The following is a 15950-nucleotide window of genomic DNA, read 5'->3' on the forward strand; positions in this document are numbered from 1 at the left end:
TTGTTCTTGTTGTTAATTATGGCTGACAAACCTCCTGGATTTAAAAAATGTTCTGTGTGTGGACATAAATTGACAGTTTCTGGTACTCGCACACTTTGTGTTTATTGCCTGGGCCCTCTTCATTTGCATGAGGATTGCTCGATTTGCCTTAGCTTTAATCACCACACTCTTACGGAATGTAAGAACAGGTTGATTTTAAAGGGTCTCTTGCCATCTTTCTTTGGAAAAGCCATATCAGAATCACCTAAACCAAGGCCTTCATTTTCAAAATCTTCTTCCTCTGAATCTTCTAGGAAGAAAAGTTTAAAGGACCTGGTCTCAACCCCGGATCCCCAAAAATCGAGAGTGCAGAAGCATTCTGACTCATTGGCGCAGACTGTTTCAACTCTACCGAATCTGACCCCGATAGTCTGATCAGACACATGCCAAACCGTAGGACTCTACGTTGTCAGATCACACACAGGCCAAAGTTGTACAGATGCCTTTGCTTCCAAGCACCAAGTACTCCTCATCTGTGGAACTGGTCCCTGGTAAGCTGCCATCCCCCTTTTTGCAGAGACAGATGTCTCTAATCCATACTCTGCACTTATTCTTCCAGAAACCTCACAAAAGAAGATGTGGAGAGAGTGGTGACAAAGATTCTCTTGGCACAGGGGCAGATTGCTTCCCCTTCGGTGCTTACCCCTCTGGGTCGGTTGTCTGGCGTTCCACAACCCCCCACCCTGTAAATTCTTTCTCTGACACCTTTTGTTGCTTCAGAATCCCAGGATCCTAGCCATCTGGATCCGTAGCCTCGGATCAGAGTTCTTCTATGAGACCTCCCATCCACTTGGATCCGGAGACCTCACTAAAAGTTTGCCTGTTGGATCTGGGGTGCAGTATTTGACTCCAACGTTTTCAGAGCAGTCTCTGTGCCTTGGAGCCTCAGCACTGGGCAGTTGGGCTCCAGCTTTCACCTAGGGAGCATTAGTGTTGGAAGGGAGGTGGGGGCAATGATTCAGAAGCTGGTCTTCTCTGATTAAAGCTCCTCTTCTGCTCCTTTGAGCTCTACTTTCAAGGCTGCAAAGAGTTTTCTCTGCCTTGACAGGTCTGACAGAGCCTTCTCCCTAGATGTGCTACCATTTTTGCCTCTGCGTCAAGAGCCACTTCACTTTTCTCTTCTTTGCATTCAGTTCAAAGACCCAGGTTTCCCCTCAGAGAATTCTGATTTCATCTTCCAATACCTCCCCAGAGTATCCCACAGAGGAGGTGCCCCAGAAGAGGATGTGTAAGAGGAAGCATGTAGACTCCCCACAGGAATCCATCACTGAAGACAGATTTTGAAGAAAGCAAAGGGTCCCCAGAGTCCCCTCCCGATGTCTCTTTTAGAGACAGTGTAGGAATTCTGAAACAGAGCGGTGACTGGACTCCGTCCAGCACTATGTCCAAGGAATCTGTTCTCCTGGAGACGTTTGTTATTGGACCTTCTACCTCCGGGGTGACTCCACCTGCTGATGAGCTTGTTGATGTGGTCTCTCTTTGGGTGTGGAAGGAGCCCAACTCCATAAAACCCATACCTCAGAGACCAGACAGGATAATGGCACACCTGAGGACAGTTCTGGGGAAAGGGAGTTCCAGTTGATGCCATGGCCTTAGCAGCTGTCATAAAAAAAGAACTTGTTGATGTGAGTTGCACTGTCCATCCCCGTAACAAGAAGTCACAGGTGATGGACAGATTAGGGAAGTGCATCTTTGCTTCAGTGACCTTTGCTCTAAGGTCACTGAACTATTTGGCACACTTTTAGACTTCAGAGTGATTTGACTAATGAGTTGTCAAATACTCTCCCAGGAACCATTTCTGAAGAGGTTCACGATTCTGTAACGTCTTGGCAACCTTACAGTCTCTATCCAGCTTTTTAATGAGGTTAGTTTCCAACATAGTGGATGGCATCTTTTAAGAGCAGCAGGTTTAGGCATTCTATGAAGAGGCATGCCTGGATGTGCTTGTGTGATTTTTGCAGAGCCATTTAAGTCCTCTCATCAATGCTCCTTTTGATGGAATTAGGCCATTTGGCCCCTAAAGTAAAGGAAATGCTGTCCAGGTGTGAGAAGGATGGGAAGACCCCGTCTGTCATGGGTGAACATTTTTCAGCTCTCCAAAGATCTTATTCGAATAATCAAGTGGAGTAGCAGGAGGATGTGGTTCAAAACGTCTCAAGGTAGTTTCCAAGATGCACGTGGAGGAGGTTCCCCCAGGGGCAGAGGAGGGAACTCTAATGGACGACGACACCCTTGTGGCAGAAGTGTCTTGCAAATCCAGGGTTCACAAGAATCTTTGACAAAATCCTGCCAGCGCTCCTTCACAGAGGCCCGACTGTCCACCTCTGGAGACTGTGCGTGTGTAGGGAGGTGTTTATCCCAGCACCAGAGAGCCTGGATACACTTCACAAAAGATTCTTGGGTGCAGAAGATTTCCAGAGGTTATATAATACCATTTTTCCTTCCACCTCCAACTCTTAAGAAAACTCCCTAATGGGCCACCCAGTCAGTGGGATCAAGCAGCAGTTCAAATTCAAAAGTTGCTAGAAAAAAGTCATCCAAGAGGTTCTACCAGACCGAACAGGATCTGGAACTTAATCAAGGTTCTTTTTATTGCTAAAGAACATGGGGGACTGGAGACCAGTTTTGGATCTCACCATTCTAAACAAGTCAGTTTAACCGAACCAAATTCCAGATGGGTCACGGTTCAGTCCATTCTGCCCTTTCTGGGCAAGGACGACTGGATGAGCTGTATAGATCTTCTTCAGGATGCCTATTGTATAAAAATCAACAGGCGATCCAGAAAGTACCTACGCTTCTTGTTGGGAGCCGGTCATTACCAGTTCAGAGCACTACCCTTCGGATTCACCACAGCCCCCAGGGTGTTCACCAAATGCATGGCAGTAGTAGCAGCAGCTCATCTCAGACTGTAGGGATTACAGGTGTTTTCCTTTCTGGATGACTGACTCATTTCCATTCTGATCAGGCATCGGCTTGTACACGCAAGAGATTAAGATGTCCTTCATGCTTCACTGTTGCAATCATTACATTTGGGTAATCTGATGGCAGGTTGCCCTCAGTCGGCCTGAGGAACAAAGTCTTGGGTCCTGCATCGGTTGCTGTTTCCTCTTCCATGACATCAGGTCGTCAGGGGTGTAAAACATGTAGCCGACACCATTTTATTCATTCTTTCTTGCCGCGCGGTGCCCAAAGCAGAAGCAGTTCTCAAGTGCTAGTCGGCCGACTCCTGAAATTTTCGTATTCGAGTTTCAGAACCGAAGTCTTCAAACTAAAGCTAAGTACCATGTTGGGGAAACTTTTTCTTGCTCCTTACCGATGTCAGTAAAAGTTAATAATAGCATTACTTGTGGGAAGCAAATACCTCATAAGGATTTTCATTGGTACTGTATTCCTTGCCAATGTCGTCGGTTAGCAATCCAACTACCGGAGTTCACAAAAAAACGCAAAGAAAAAGACAGAGACAGACCATTGAGGTCCAAAACCGATGACGAAGCTTCCCCTAAGCCATTCGCCGGTTTGCCGGTACTCAGTGAGGCGCTTTCACAGCCCCTGATACCCGCTACTTTTGAGTCGCAGGCCTCTACCGAGACCCATTCGTCGCTTCTCTACCACTGCACAGAATTCGGACAATAAGGGCACACATCAGAAAGATTTTGGTGAGTACCTCAGTCCCAGCACGTCTGGCCCTTTAGACTCTGGGCTTGAAGGCTGCGGCAATAACTTTAGTTCCATGAGCCAGGTTTCACATGAGGATTCTACAGTGGATAATTGCTAATCAGTGGTCAGTCTTTTATCAACCATTGTTGTACCAGATAAGAATTACACGGATGTGCAAAATAAGTTGGTGGATTCAATCTGACCAAATAATTCAATGACGTCCCTTCATTCCCCAGCAACACAAGGTCATAGTGACCATGGATGCTTCCCAGGTAGGATGGGGAGGCATTATCTGGGAAGGACAGTCCAGGGCACATGGTCCCCAGAGGAGGCCAATTTGCACATAAATATCCTGGAGAGAGAGTGGTGCTCTTAGCAATGCAGGTATTTCAGGATGCTCTCCCCTTTGGGACTGTTGCGATTCAAACAGACAACATGTCAGTTATATGGTACATCAAGAAACAAGGGGGAACCAGATACTACTCATTGTGCCGTACTGCTTTCTAGTAACAATGCACATGATGGAGAAATCCAGTGTGATAGCAGACAAACTGACCAGGTGCATCCTTACTCACAAGTGGTCTGTCAATGAAACTGTGGCGAATGAGAATTTCTTTCGATGGGGTCAGCCTTGCTGCGACTTCTTTGCCTCTCCCCTAATCAAGTGCAGCAACTACTTTGCCCTAATTCCTCCAAAGAGGAAGTCAGAGGGATGCTATACTCCACGATTGAGAGCAAGGTTTTCTTGAAAGGTACTCTCTTCCTAAGGCTTTCATTTAAAGATCCTACTCAGCCATGGGATTTGAATCCGGTACTGCAGTCTCTCACACAATCCTTTTTTGAACCAGCAGCTATATGTGATCTGAAATATCTTGCATGGAAGACAGTTTTCTTGGTTGCCATTACTTCTGCAAGAAGAATTTCCAAGGTTTAAGCATTATCCTCTAAACCCTCAATTTTCCACAGAGAGAGTAATCTTATGTATCAGTCTGCCTTTTCTGCCCAAGTTGGTGTCAGAGTAAAATATCAGTCAAGCTACTAACTAGCCAGTGTTTTTCTCTAAGTTTACCAACAAAGGAGAATATATTTTGCACTTACTGGATGTTCATAGATAGTTGTGCTTTTATTTACATAGGACCGAGAAAATCAGAAAAGCTGACCAGTTCATTTAATTTCATTTTCTGAACCAACTCCAACTCTGGAAAAACAGTTTCTAAAGTTACTCTATCAAAGTGGTTGACGACTTGCATTTCCTTCGTTTAGTATTATGACTTCTGCGGTGGTGCAGTGGTAGCGTTGTTGCCTCACAGCAAGAGATTCTCCCATTCGATTCTCTGCTGGATTGCCTTCTGTGTGGAGTCTGCATGTGCTCCCCACTGTTGGGTGGGCGTTCGAAAGACATGCGTAAATGGGCGTGCCTTCGTTGAATGTCGAGCTGGCACCTCGGTGTTTGTAAAAAAATCTACTGCCAATCATTAGCGGACCCGGAGTTCCGCTGTGGCGACCCCTAACTGGGAAAAGCCGAAAGACCACAACAACACTAAACTTGGTATTACTCGTCCACATTCCTTGAAAGTTCATTCCACTAGATCCATGGCAACTTCCACAGTTTTTCATTCAAGAATGTCCATGGATGATATATGTGCAGCAGCTACTTGGGCTGCTCCCCATATCTTTGTAACTCATTACAAATTGATCTGGTTTCCAGAGGCAGGGCATCATTTGGTTTTATAGTGCTCTGGAATATCCTTCCTCGAGTCCACCCTGGACACAAGTAGCTAGGGACACAGTCCCACTTGTTGAGGATAGAATGAAAATTGCCAGTATCAGATAAAGAAGTTAACGTTCCATCTTTGTTGTCCATTTTCATTCCTCTTCAACTGCCCTCCTACCAACTCCCATCTTAAAGACTTGTGGAGGAACGAGTGTTTACAGGATACCTCTATATTGTTTTTACGTGTGCCTTCTTGGTATGGCTTCTTCATTAACCACTTTCATCTTTACTGTCTTGGAGGGGCAAACAGGATCAGAGGTAGTTGGGGAAGGTGCATTATGGGTAAGGGAGGAGCTTGAGAGATTTAGTTTACCACTACACTAGCTTTACCAACGACCGAGTCAAATCTGACTTTTCGGATCCAAACCCACTTGTTGAGGAAGAATGAAAGTGGACAACACAGATGAAACAACATGGTAAGTACATAACTTCTTTTTTTGCAAATCCCATTGTCCTTTTTGAGATTCACGTGAAGATGTCTCCCCCCAGAGGCAGAGGGGGGACTTGAATGTAAAGCACTGTCCTTGTGGCAGAGGTGGCCTTCAGAACCAGGGCTTCTGAGATTCTTTCTCAGAGAAGACCTACCAGCTCTGCTTAAGGGAGGTCTGACTGACTGTTTCCCTCTGAAGGCACTCAGGAGACGTTTATCTTTGCATCAGAGAGCCTGGTTAGCTGTAGCAAAAAGATTCCTGGGTGCAGAGAATCCTATCCAGAGGTTATATCGTACCATTTTCCCAAATTCCCCTTACAAAAACAAAAAGATTCCCCGATGCTCCACCCAATCAGAGGGAAGCAGCAGAATTATAAATAGAAAAGCTTCTAGGAAAGGAGTCATCTAAGACGCCCTCCCAGACAAGGCAGGATCCAGAACTTCTTCTTTGTGCCAAAAAAGACAGGACTTGAGACAAGTTCTGGATCTTGGCAAACTAAATCAGTTTGTAGAGTATTCAAGGTTTTGGATGGTCACGGTTCAGTCCATTTTGCCAATAGTGCAAAAGGACAATTGGATGTGCTTGATAGATCTTCAAGATGCGTACTGTTGCATCAAAATGAACAGATGCTCCAGAAGATATCTATACTTCAGGCTGGGAGCCATTCATTGCCAGTTCATAAGATCGTAGGCAGTTACTAGGCTAATGGCCCTGGGGCCCTTGCAAGCCTAGCCAAGAGTTTATCCTCCAAAAAAGAACCCCAGTCAGCACCTGTCACCCCTGTCAGTGAGGGACACAGGTGGAACCCCTGGGACAAATTTGTGGTTTCCCATCCAGTCAGGAAGGTTGCGCTTGAAGGTCAGCGATGTACCCTGTTTGATGTGTATGGGAAGTCTGTTCCATAGTCTAGGCAGCCTCTGGGAGACAAACCTGTCTGTCCAGCAGGTTTTTGTTGATGTTGCATATTGGATACAAGTCTTTCAAGTGGGTAATGTGTGAGGAGTTAGACTTACAGATAGGGAGCATCTCTAGTAGGGCAGGGTCCAAGATTGCCTTGTAGGCGAGACACAGATCACCTCTAAGCACTCTGTATGATACCGAGTAGAGTGATAGCAATTTGAGCCTATCCACTTAGGACAGGTGTTGGAGGCCATGGATCCTCTTTGTGAGGTATTTCTGTGGCCTTTCCAGCTGGTGCATGTATTTGGAGAGGTACATACCAAACAGGGCATTATATTAGTGGCTTAATGAAGGAGGAGTACAGAGAGGTAATAACCTCTTTTTTCTGGATGCAATCCCTTTACTTATGAGATGAACCAAGTAAAAGACTTTTCTGATCACTGCTGCTACATGATGATCAAATGTGAAATTGTTGTCAACCTGTGTACCCAGGTCTCTTGCCACAGGTTGTGTGCTTAGGTGGTTGCCGTTGATATGGTAATCAGTAAGGGGCCGTGTTTTTGCTGAATGGTGTGAGAATACATTTTTTGTGTTTAACTTAAGGCCATGATTTTGTTACCAGTCAATAGTTGCTGTGAGACCCTTTTGTTGTATGTTAACATCATTTGGGGGGGGTCAGTGACGGCAAAAAATCACATTAAAAAATGGTCAGCACAAAATATGTGATATTTCAAGCTCTGTTTACTGTAAAATCAATAAAATAGACACAAAGCTGCATTTCGGCATGTGCCTTCTTCAGTGCAAACACAGACATCAAATGAAGCATAAACACCATCCACACCTGTAATTAAATACAAAAGACAAGACACCCCCCCCCCACACCTTTCACCAGTCACAACATATAGGATCATAGGAAGTTACTAGGCAGTAGGCCATGATGTCCTCACAAGCCTAGCCAAGAATTTAGCCCATGTTCCAAAAAGTCAGCACTCTATGCCACTGCCAAGCAGGGACACAGGTGGAATCCCAAGGGTGTATTTTCTTTTCCCCATCCAGTTATCCAGGCTCCACTTAAAAAGGTTTAATGAGGTACTCTGCTTTACATGGAGATGGAGTCTATTCCACAAAAGGGGGAGCCTCTGGGACACAAATCTGTCCCGCCATCAAGTCCAGTTGATGTCGTAGACCAAGTTGAGGTCACGTGTGGAGCTTGACTTGCGAATATGCAGCAGTCCCATCTGGACAGGGTCTGAGATTGCTTTGTATGTCAAACAGTGGTCACCTCTGAGGAGTCTGTAAGGAGACTCAGTAGAGGAACAGGGCTTATAGCCTGTCTGTGTAGGGTAAATGTATGAGGCCCTGGATTCTCCTGGTGAGGAGCCTCTGTGGTCTGTCCAGCTGCTGCATGTGCTTTGTGAGGTACATGCTGAAAGGGGCATTGTACTCAATAATGGGTCTTAAAAGGAAAGCATACAGGGATGTTATGACCACCTTGTCCCTGGATGAAATACCCTTACTAATGACATGGGCCATGTAGAAAGCTTTCCATACAGTGGAGGCAATATGGTGATCAAAAACTCAGTTTGCTATCAACCTGGGTGCCCAAGTCCCTCACGACTGATTGCATGCTTAATGCCTTATTATCAATGTGAATTTGTGGGGATGTCATTCTCCCCAAAACGGATGATGCATTTTTTGGCATTCAGTTTGAGGCCATGTTTCTGGCACCAGTCATTTGTTTGGGTGAGACCATCTTAGAGGATGTCCACATCACTAGTGGAATTGATGACAACACCCATCTTGCAGTCATCTTCAGACTTAGTCAGCCATAGCCAGTAGATTTGGCCTGCACCTCTGAGAAGTATATTCCAAGCAGCAGAGGCCCCAAGACTGATCCCCTTGGGGTACACCACTTGTTACAGGTCTGCTACTTGAGGTGACTTCCCCTGTGTTGACTAGGTGGGTTCTATCAGTGAGCCGGTTTGCTACCTATCTGATAACATGTGGATTGATGCCTAGGTGAGAGAGTTTTTATCTATTATACCTGAGTGGGGAATAGTATCAAAGCCCTTGGCCAGTTCAAGGTAGGCGGTTTGCACAGTCTTCCACTCGTCTGTGGCCTTGGTGACTGTCTCAAAGAACTCGACCAAGTTTAACAGTCATGACCTCCCACTGACAAAACCATACTCTGTGGGATCGAGGTTCTGGAGGTTGCCAATGTCCTTGTTAAAAAGGTCCATGATAATCCACTCCATGGCCTTGCAGATCAGGCTAGTTAGGCTGATGAGTCTGTAATTTCCTGGATCGGTGGACGTTCCACCTTTGTGTAAAGGGATGACAGTAGCTGTCCTCCACTTGGCTGGCACGAAGCCGATATTCAGGCTTTGGTTGAATAGGGTGCCTAATGGTGCTGCAAGTTCCTGCCCGAGTTCATGTAAGATGTAGCCGGGGATGTTATTGGGTCCCATGGAGGCTGTATTTTTTGCCTTTGAGAGGGTAGTAATGACTTGCTCCTTAGAGATAAGGGGAGGGGGGCAAGTACTGGGGATGTTCTGTTTTACTGATGAGGTGGACAGAGGAGTGAAGTTTTCACTGAACCTGTCTGCCAGCAGGTTGGCTATATCTACAGGGTTTGTGTATACGGTGTCCTTGACCACCAGTTCTGAGCAGATATGGGTGCTTTCCTTGAGATTGCAGACATGTGTGAAGAAAGCCCTTATCTTTAGTAGATGTGACCAGTTTGGACTTGAAGTTTTCTTTGGAGGATTTCATTAGTGCTCTTATTTGCTTGTTCAGGCTAAGGAGAGATTGCATCCAATTAGACACCTGCCCCTTCTTGGTACTGGAGAACAATTTTTTCCTTTTGTTATAGAGTTTGTTTATTGCAGATGTCCACCAGACAGGCTTACTCTTCCTTGAGGAGGAAGATTTTGCCCTGTCTGGTATTCCTGATTCCATGCAGCTATGTAAATGCTCATGTAGTACTTTAGTATAGGTTTGGACATATGTGCCAGTTCCTGGGGAGGGGATTGTGAAGCTGTTTATACCTTCCTTCAGGAGGTTGTAATCAGCTTTGGAGAATTTTTTTTTTTACCCTAGCTGGGGTTGGGGGTGGGGGTGGGGTGGGAGATGGTGACTTTTGAAAGTGACTGCTTTGTGGTCGGATCTTACCAGGGATGATGACATTGTAGGGATGCTGCAGTGGTTACTCAAGTTGGGTAATACCAAGTCCAAGATATTTTCACCTCTTGTGGGGGTGTCAACTAAGTGGTCCAAGGCATTTGCATTGACGAAATCAAGGACTCTCTGGGCATTTGTGTTTTGGCATGAATATTTCTTCCAATCTATGGTTGGATAGTTAAAGTTGCCCAGGATTAGGATAAAGGGTTGAATCTTGATAGATTCGAAGAGGTCCAAATAGGTGGAGTGGGCATCTTGAATCAGAGTTGGAGGCCTGTAGCTAGCTATGAATTGAATATGGGTCTTATCAGTTGTTAACTGCACCTGGAGTATTTCCTGTGCATCATACTGTTTGACCAGCTTAGAGGTGTGTATGTCTTTTACGTATATTGCAACTCCACCTCCTTTTGTTTTCCTCCCATGGTTCGAGGTCTGAATTCATCATTTAACACAGGAGAAAATAAAGTCCCTAATTTAATAATCAAAAATGTTTCTTCTTTATTTAAAATATTATGCCATCCTAGTTTATTACGTCCTTTTAATAACAATACGGTCAATGGCAGTAAATCTAAACTTTGCAGTAGGGTGTTGCAAAATAAGTCTGCATAAAATATTGGACATTCTACGACCACGAATGTCACTTAAATGTTCAGAAATACGAATCTTAAACTGTCTTAGACGTTTGTCCTACATCAAATGCAGAACAATGACATTCAACCAAATAAATAACCCATTCAGAAGTACAATTGACAAAACATCTAATATCAAACACCACAGATGTACTGGCAGAGGAAGAACCTTTAATTTTCACAACATGTTGACAAAGCAGTACAGTGCCCACATTGGGAAACACCCAATTAAGAGAACTCCTTCAATAGATTGTTGCCCACTACTAACAGTTGGCAAAGATTTCTTAGTGATTCAAAAAACTTTCAATACTTTTCCCTTTTCTGTAAGTGAACTGACAACATGCAGGCAACATTTTCACTGAGTTTTTGTCTGTCAAAAGAATGTCCCAATATTTATCAATCAAACTACAAAACTGCCTGGTGTTGGCCCCAAAATTAGTGATAAATCGAACATGATGATCCTTTCTAGAACGTCTTATATTTTAATGAAGTGGTCCTATCCACACACTGTGCATAGCACTGTGCCTGATGTATAGTTGCAACATTATACCTCCTGGCTCGAAATCTATCCTTTGTTTCTTTATTATGTCTTAGTAACTCATCTTTAGAAGAATATATTCTTTTGACCCTTAATTCAGTTTAACGAAAAATCTACTGCTTGTAAACCAGCCCAATGGGGGTATATTTGTGTATAAAGCTTTTATATCTAGGGTACACATATACCATGATTGATCTAGTTGCGTATCAGATAATACATTAAGAAACTCATTAGTATCTTGCATCTTTACACAAACCCCTACTAATAAAGGCTTAAGATACTTGGCTAAAAAAAGCAGGCAATGGTTCCGTTAAAGAGCCATGGCCCGACTCCACAGGTCTCCCTGGGTTATGTTTTATTTGATGATTGTATTCACTTTGAAGAAGGCTTATACCAAAACCAGTTTGCAGCGTTTTGTGTCTATTTATTGCTTTTACAATAAATAGAGCTTGAAATGTCACCCATTTTGCGCTGGCCGTTTTTTAATTTGATTTTTGGATTTGTTCTTTTGGCTGTGCATGGTTGCTGTATTTGCATACCTATGCAGGTTTGTTGGTCTGAGTCTGTGATGGCACCGAACTTAGTCGTCTGCAAACTAGGTCAGCAGCAGGCCTTTTGTATTTGCCTGGACCTCTGAGAAGTGGATGCCAAACAGTAGACGTCCCAGGACACACATCCCAGGGGAACACCACTAGTGACAGGTCTGCTGTCGGAGATGGAGGTGCCTATTTGACCTTGTGGGTCTTATCGGTGAGCAGGTGGCCACCCACCTGATGAGATGGGGATTTACTACAAGTTGTGTTAGCTTTTTGGTGACGACTGAGTGGGGGTGTGTGTCAGAGGCTTTGGGTAAGTCATGGTAAGCTGTATGTACTGACTTTCCCTCATTCAGGGCCTTGTGACAGTCTCACAAAAGTCCGCCAGGTTCAACAGGCAAGATCTTCCCTTGACGAATCCGAACTGGGTGTGGTCACATGCTTTGAGATTGCCTATGTCCTTGTTTATGATGTCCATAATAATACGCTCTATGGCTTTACAGATCAGAGTTGTCAGGCTAATGGGGCAATAGTTTCCTGGGTCAGTAGTGGCACCACCTTTGTGCAAAGGGGATGACCATGGCAGTTCTCCACTCTGCTAGAATGAAGCTTGTACTTAGGTTGTGGTTGAATAGGGTGCTCAATGGCAATGGTAGGTCTTGCTGGAGATGGTGCAGAATACAGCCTAGGATACTATCGGGTCCCATGGAAGCTGTGTTCTTTGCCTTGGATAGGGTCTTTAACACTTGATCTATGAAGATGTGAGGTGCGGGACAAGTATTGGTGATGTCTAATGGGCCTTTGGGGGGATGGGGGGTGAAGTTTACTCTAAACCTGTCTGCTACCAGGTTGGCTAAGTCAGTGGGATTAGTGTAAGTAGTACCGCTAAGTACTAATTTGGAACAAATCCGGGCTTTGCCATGGAGGTTCCTGACGTAACCGAAGAAGGCTTTGTGGTTTCCCTTTGTTTCGGAGGCTAGTTTTGATTCATAATTGGCTTTCGAGGTTTTCACTAGTGATATAATTTACTTGTTGAGGCTAAGGAGGGAGTTTTTCCAATTGGGATTTTGTGCGTTTTAACCCTTGGACAACAGTTGCTTCCTTTTGTTGTAAAGCCTGTTCATAGGTTGGTACTAGGCTATCAGCCCTATGGCCTATACAACCCTAGCCATAACAATTCCCTGGCTGTTTCTTCCCACAGTATTTACTTCCCTGGACCCCTGTCTAGCAGGGCAACTGACATGATCCCTGGGGTGAATTTCCCATCTCCCATCCAATCATCAGGGTTCCTTTTGAAGAGGGCCAAGGAGGCACTCTGTTTGACATGTATGGGCAGTCTATTTCAGAGTTTGGGGAGTCGCTGGGTCAGGAACCTATCCCTCTAGCATGTTTTGTTCATTGTGATGACAAGGTTTAGATCCCTGGAGCGTGCCTCTCTGAGGGATTGGGATTTCTTTAAGTGTAGCATGCCCAACAGTTCTGAGTTTGACATGGCCTTGTATGTTAAGCCGAGATTGCCTCTGAGTAGACGATATGTGACAGAGTATAGGTAGAGTTTTTTTTTAGACGGTCAGCATAGGGCATCTGTTTTAGGCCTGTGATTCTTTTAGTGATATATTTCTGCGGCCTTTCCAGTTTTTGCAGATGTCTTGAGAGGCACATACCAAATGGGGCGTTGTATTCTATAATGGGTCTAATGAGGGATGGGTACAGTGGGACAATGACCTCCTTTTTTTCTGGATGAAAAGCTCTTAGTGATGAGGCGTGCCACATAGAAGGATTTCCTGACTGTTGTGGCGATGTGGTTATCGAAGGTGAGACCGCTGTCCACCTGTGTCCCTAAGTTGTTTAGTGACTGCCACCTATGTGGTAATTCACGGGTACATGTTTTTTTCCCCAAAGGGGATAACTATACATTTCTTGGCATTGAGTTTGAGCCCATGGCTCTGGCACCAAGCATCTGTTTCTGTAAGACCCTTTTGTAGAATGTCCACATCATTTGGAGATTCAATAATGGCTCCCAGTTTGCAGTCATCTGCAAACTTTTGTTAGCCGGAGTCCCTTAGTGTTGGCCTGTACTTCAGAGAAGTAGATGCCAAACAAGAGTGGTCCCAGGACTGAACCCTGAGGTACTTACTTGTCTGGAGCTGGTTTTGGAGTTGGTTACTTTTACAGTGTGGGTTCCGTCAGTAAGCCATTTGGCAATCCATCGAGTGACGTAGGGATTAATGCCCAGTTTAGTAAGTTTAAGTATGATTCCAGAGTGGGGGATGGTGTTGAAGACCTTGGCGAGGTCCAGATAGGCTGTGTGGAACATCTTACCCTTGTCCACAGCTCTGGAGACTGATTCGAAGGAGTCAATCAGGTTCAGGAGACGAGATTGGCCCTTCACGAACCCAAACTGCACGGGGTTCAGTGTTTGAAGGTTGCCAATGTCTTTGTTTATAAGTTCCATGATAATACGTTCCATGGCCTTGCAAATCAGGCTGGTCAGACTGATGGGGTGGTAGTTCCCAGGATCCAAGGTGGATCCTCCCTTGTGGAGTGGGATAACTGTAGCTGTGCACCACTCAGTGGGCACAAAGCCTGAGGTGAGGCTGTGATTAAACATGTCACTTAGGTGAGGTGCCAGTTCATTTTGTAGTTCATGTAGTACACAGCCTGGGATGTTGTCTGGACCCATGGAAGCTGTATTCTTAGCTTTGGAGAGTGTTTTTTTTTTTTTACCTGTGTGGCCATTATTACTGGAATTTGGCAATCTTTTGGTATTGGGATGGGCTCTTTAGAGGGGGGGGGTGAAGTTTGCACTGACTCTATCTGCCAGGATACTGGCAATATCCTTGGGATCTGTATATTTTAATGCCATTCTGTTGTAGCTCAGAGCAGATTTGAGCATTGCCATTTAGATTCTTGGCATAGTTAGTAATAGAGGATGTCCACCAGATAGGTTTGTGTTTCCTTGAGGAGCAGGTTTTAGTTCTGTTTAGTATGGCTGAATCCATGCAGTTGTGCAGGTGCCTTGTATACTGCATTGGCCTACTGTTCAGCATAGTTGTTTGCATCCTCTGGGGGGGAGGCAGTGGTGTGAAGCTACTGATGCTCTCCCTTAGGGTGGTTGTAGTCCGCTTTTGAGAATTTTTTTAGCATGGTTGGGGGTGAGGTGTTGGGTGGGATAGAAACTTTGAATGAGATAGATTGATGGCCTGATCTCACCAGGGAAGAACTTACTATGGGAGTGGTGCAGCAGTTGCCCATGTTCTTGAGAACTAAGTCCATAATGTTATCTCCCATTGTGGGGGGTGAAATGAGCTGGTCTAGCACGTTAGAATTGATGAAGTCAAGGAATCCTTGGGTGAGTGCATTTGTGCAGGAGTAGTTCACCCAGTCTATGGCGGCTATAACTTGGATGGATGTCTTGCCAGCTGTCAGTTGCACCTGGAGTAGTTCTAGTGCATCATGCTGGCAAACCAGTCTGGAGGTGTGCTTGTCTTTAATGAAGATAGAGACTCCACCACCCTTAGTCTTTCTGACCTTTTGGGGTCAGAATGTGTGGAATGAGGTATAGTCTGGTAAGACAGGAGTGCTGTCTGCAGCCTTAAACTATGACTGCACAGATGTTGGCATCTTCGAGCGCGAGGAGAGCCTCCAGTGAGTGCATTTTCAGTTTAAGGCTCCTAGTGTTAAGCAGCATGGCCTACAATTTGCTTTTTGACCGGTCTTTTATATTGTAAGATTTGTATTTGGGACATTGCCTGAAAAAAAGCACAATGGTAGAGGCACAATGGGGAGAGGCAAGAGCCTTGGGAATCCCAGGGGTGACAGGTGGAGGCCATCTCTGGCAAAGCATCAAGGCCTGGCAACCATGTCATCCCAGGCAGACGGATACTGGATCCTCTTGGAATGACACCAGAAACTAAGACAGTTGTTGAAGTCAATTAATTTTTGTTGGTATTGTGGTATCATTCTTGCTGAAGGTGTGATGCTGCTTAGGGCTAGGGTCATAACCTGCCTGGGACATGTACTCTGAGAGCTCAATCATGTATTTTCTCCTATAGTTCAGGGAGGTATGTCTCAAGTAATTCACACCAACATGTACAATGACAGAGTCATGCTTGTACCTGTTGTGGAGAGACTTAAAAGCATGTGTGATGTGGTGGATTCTGGCCCTTGACAGGCAACTGTCTGTGACCTTCTCCTTGTCAAGCCTGGTGAGGGGGACATCGGTGTGTCTCACAATTGACTCGCCAATGACTAGTATGTTTGGTT

At 45.0% G+C, this 15950-nt stretch overlaps 1 protein-coding gene across 1 annotated transcript in view; it reads left to right on the forward strand.

Moving 5' to 3' along the window:
* Window positions 1–15950, forward strand: part of UNKL (unk like zinc finger) — a 2026838-nt gene that overhangs the window by 300464 nt on the left and 1710424 nt on the right. The gene's annotated exons all lie outside the window — the stretch shown is intronic.

This window comes from Protopterus annectens, chromosome 12.part0 (genome assembly GCF_019279795.1).
Source record: "Protopterus annectens isolate FY-2018-M chromosome 12.part0, PAN1.0, whole genome shotgun sequence".
NCBI lineage: Eukaryota > Metazoa > Chordata > Ceratodontiformes > Protopteridae > Protopterus > Protopterus annectens.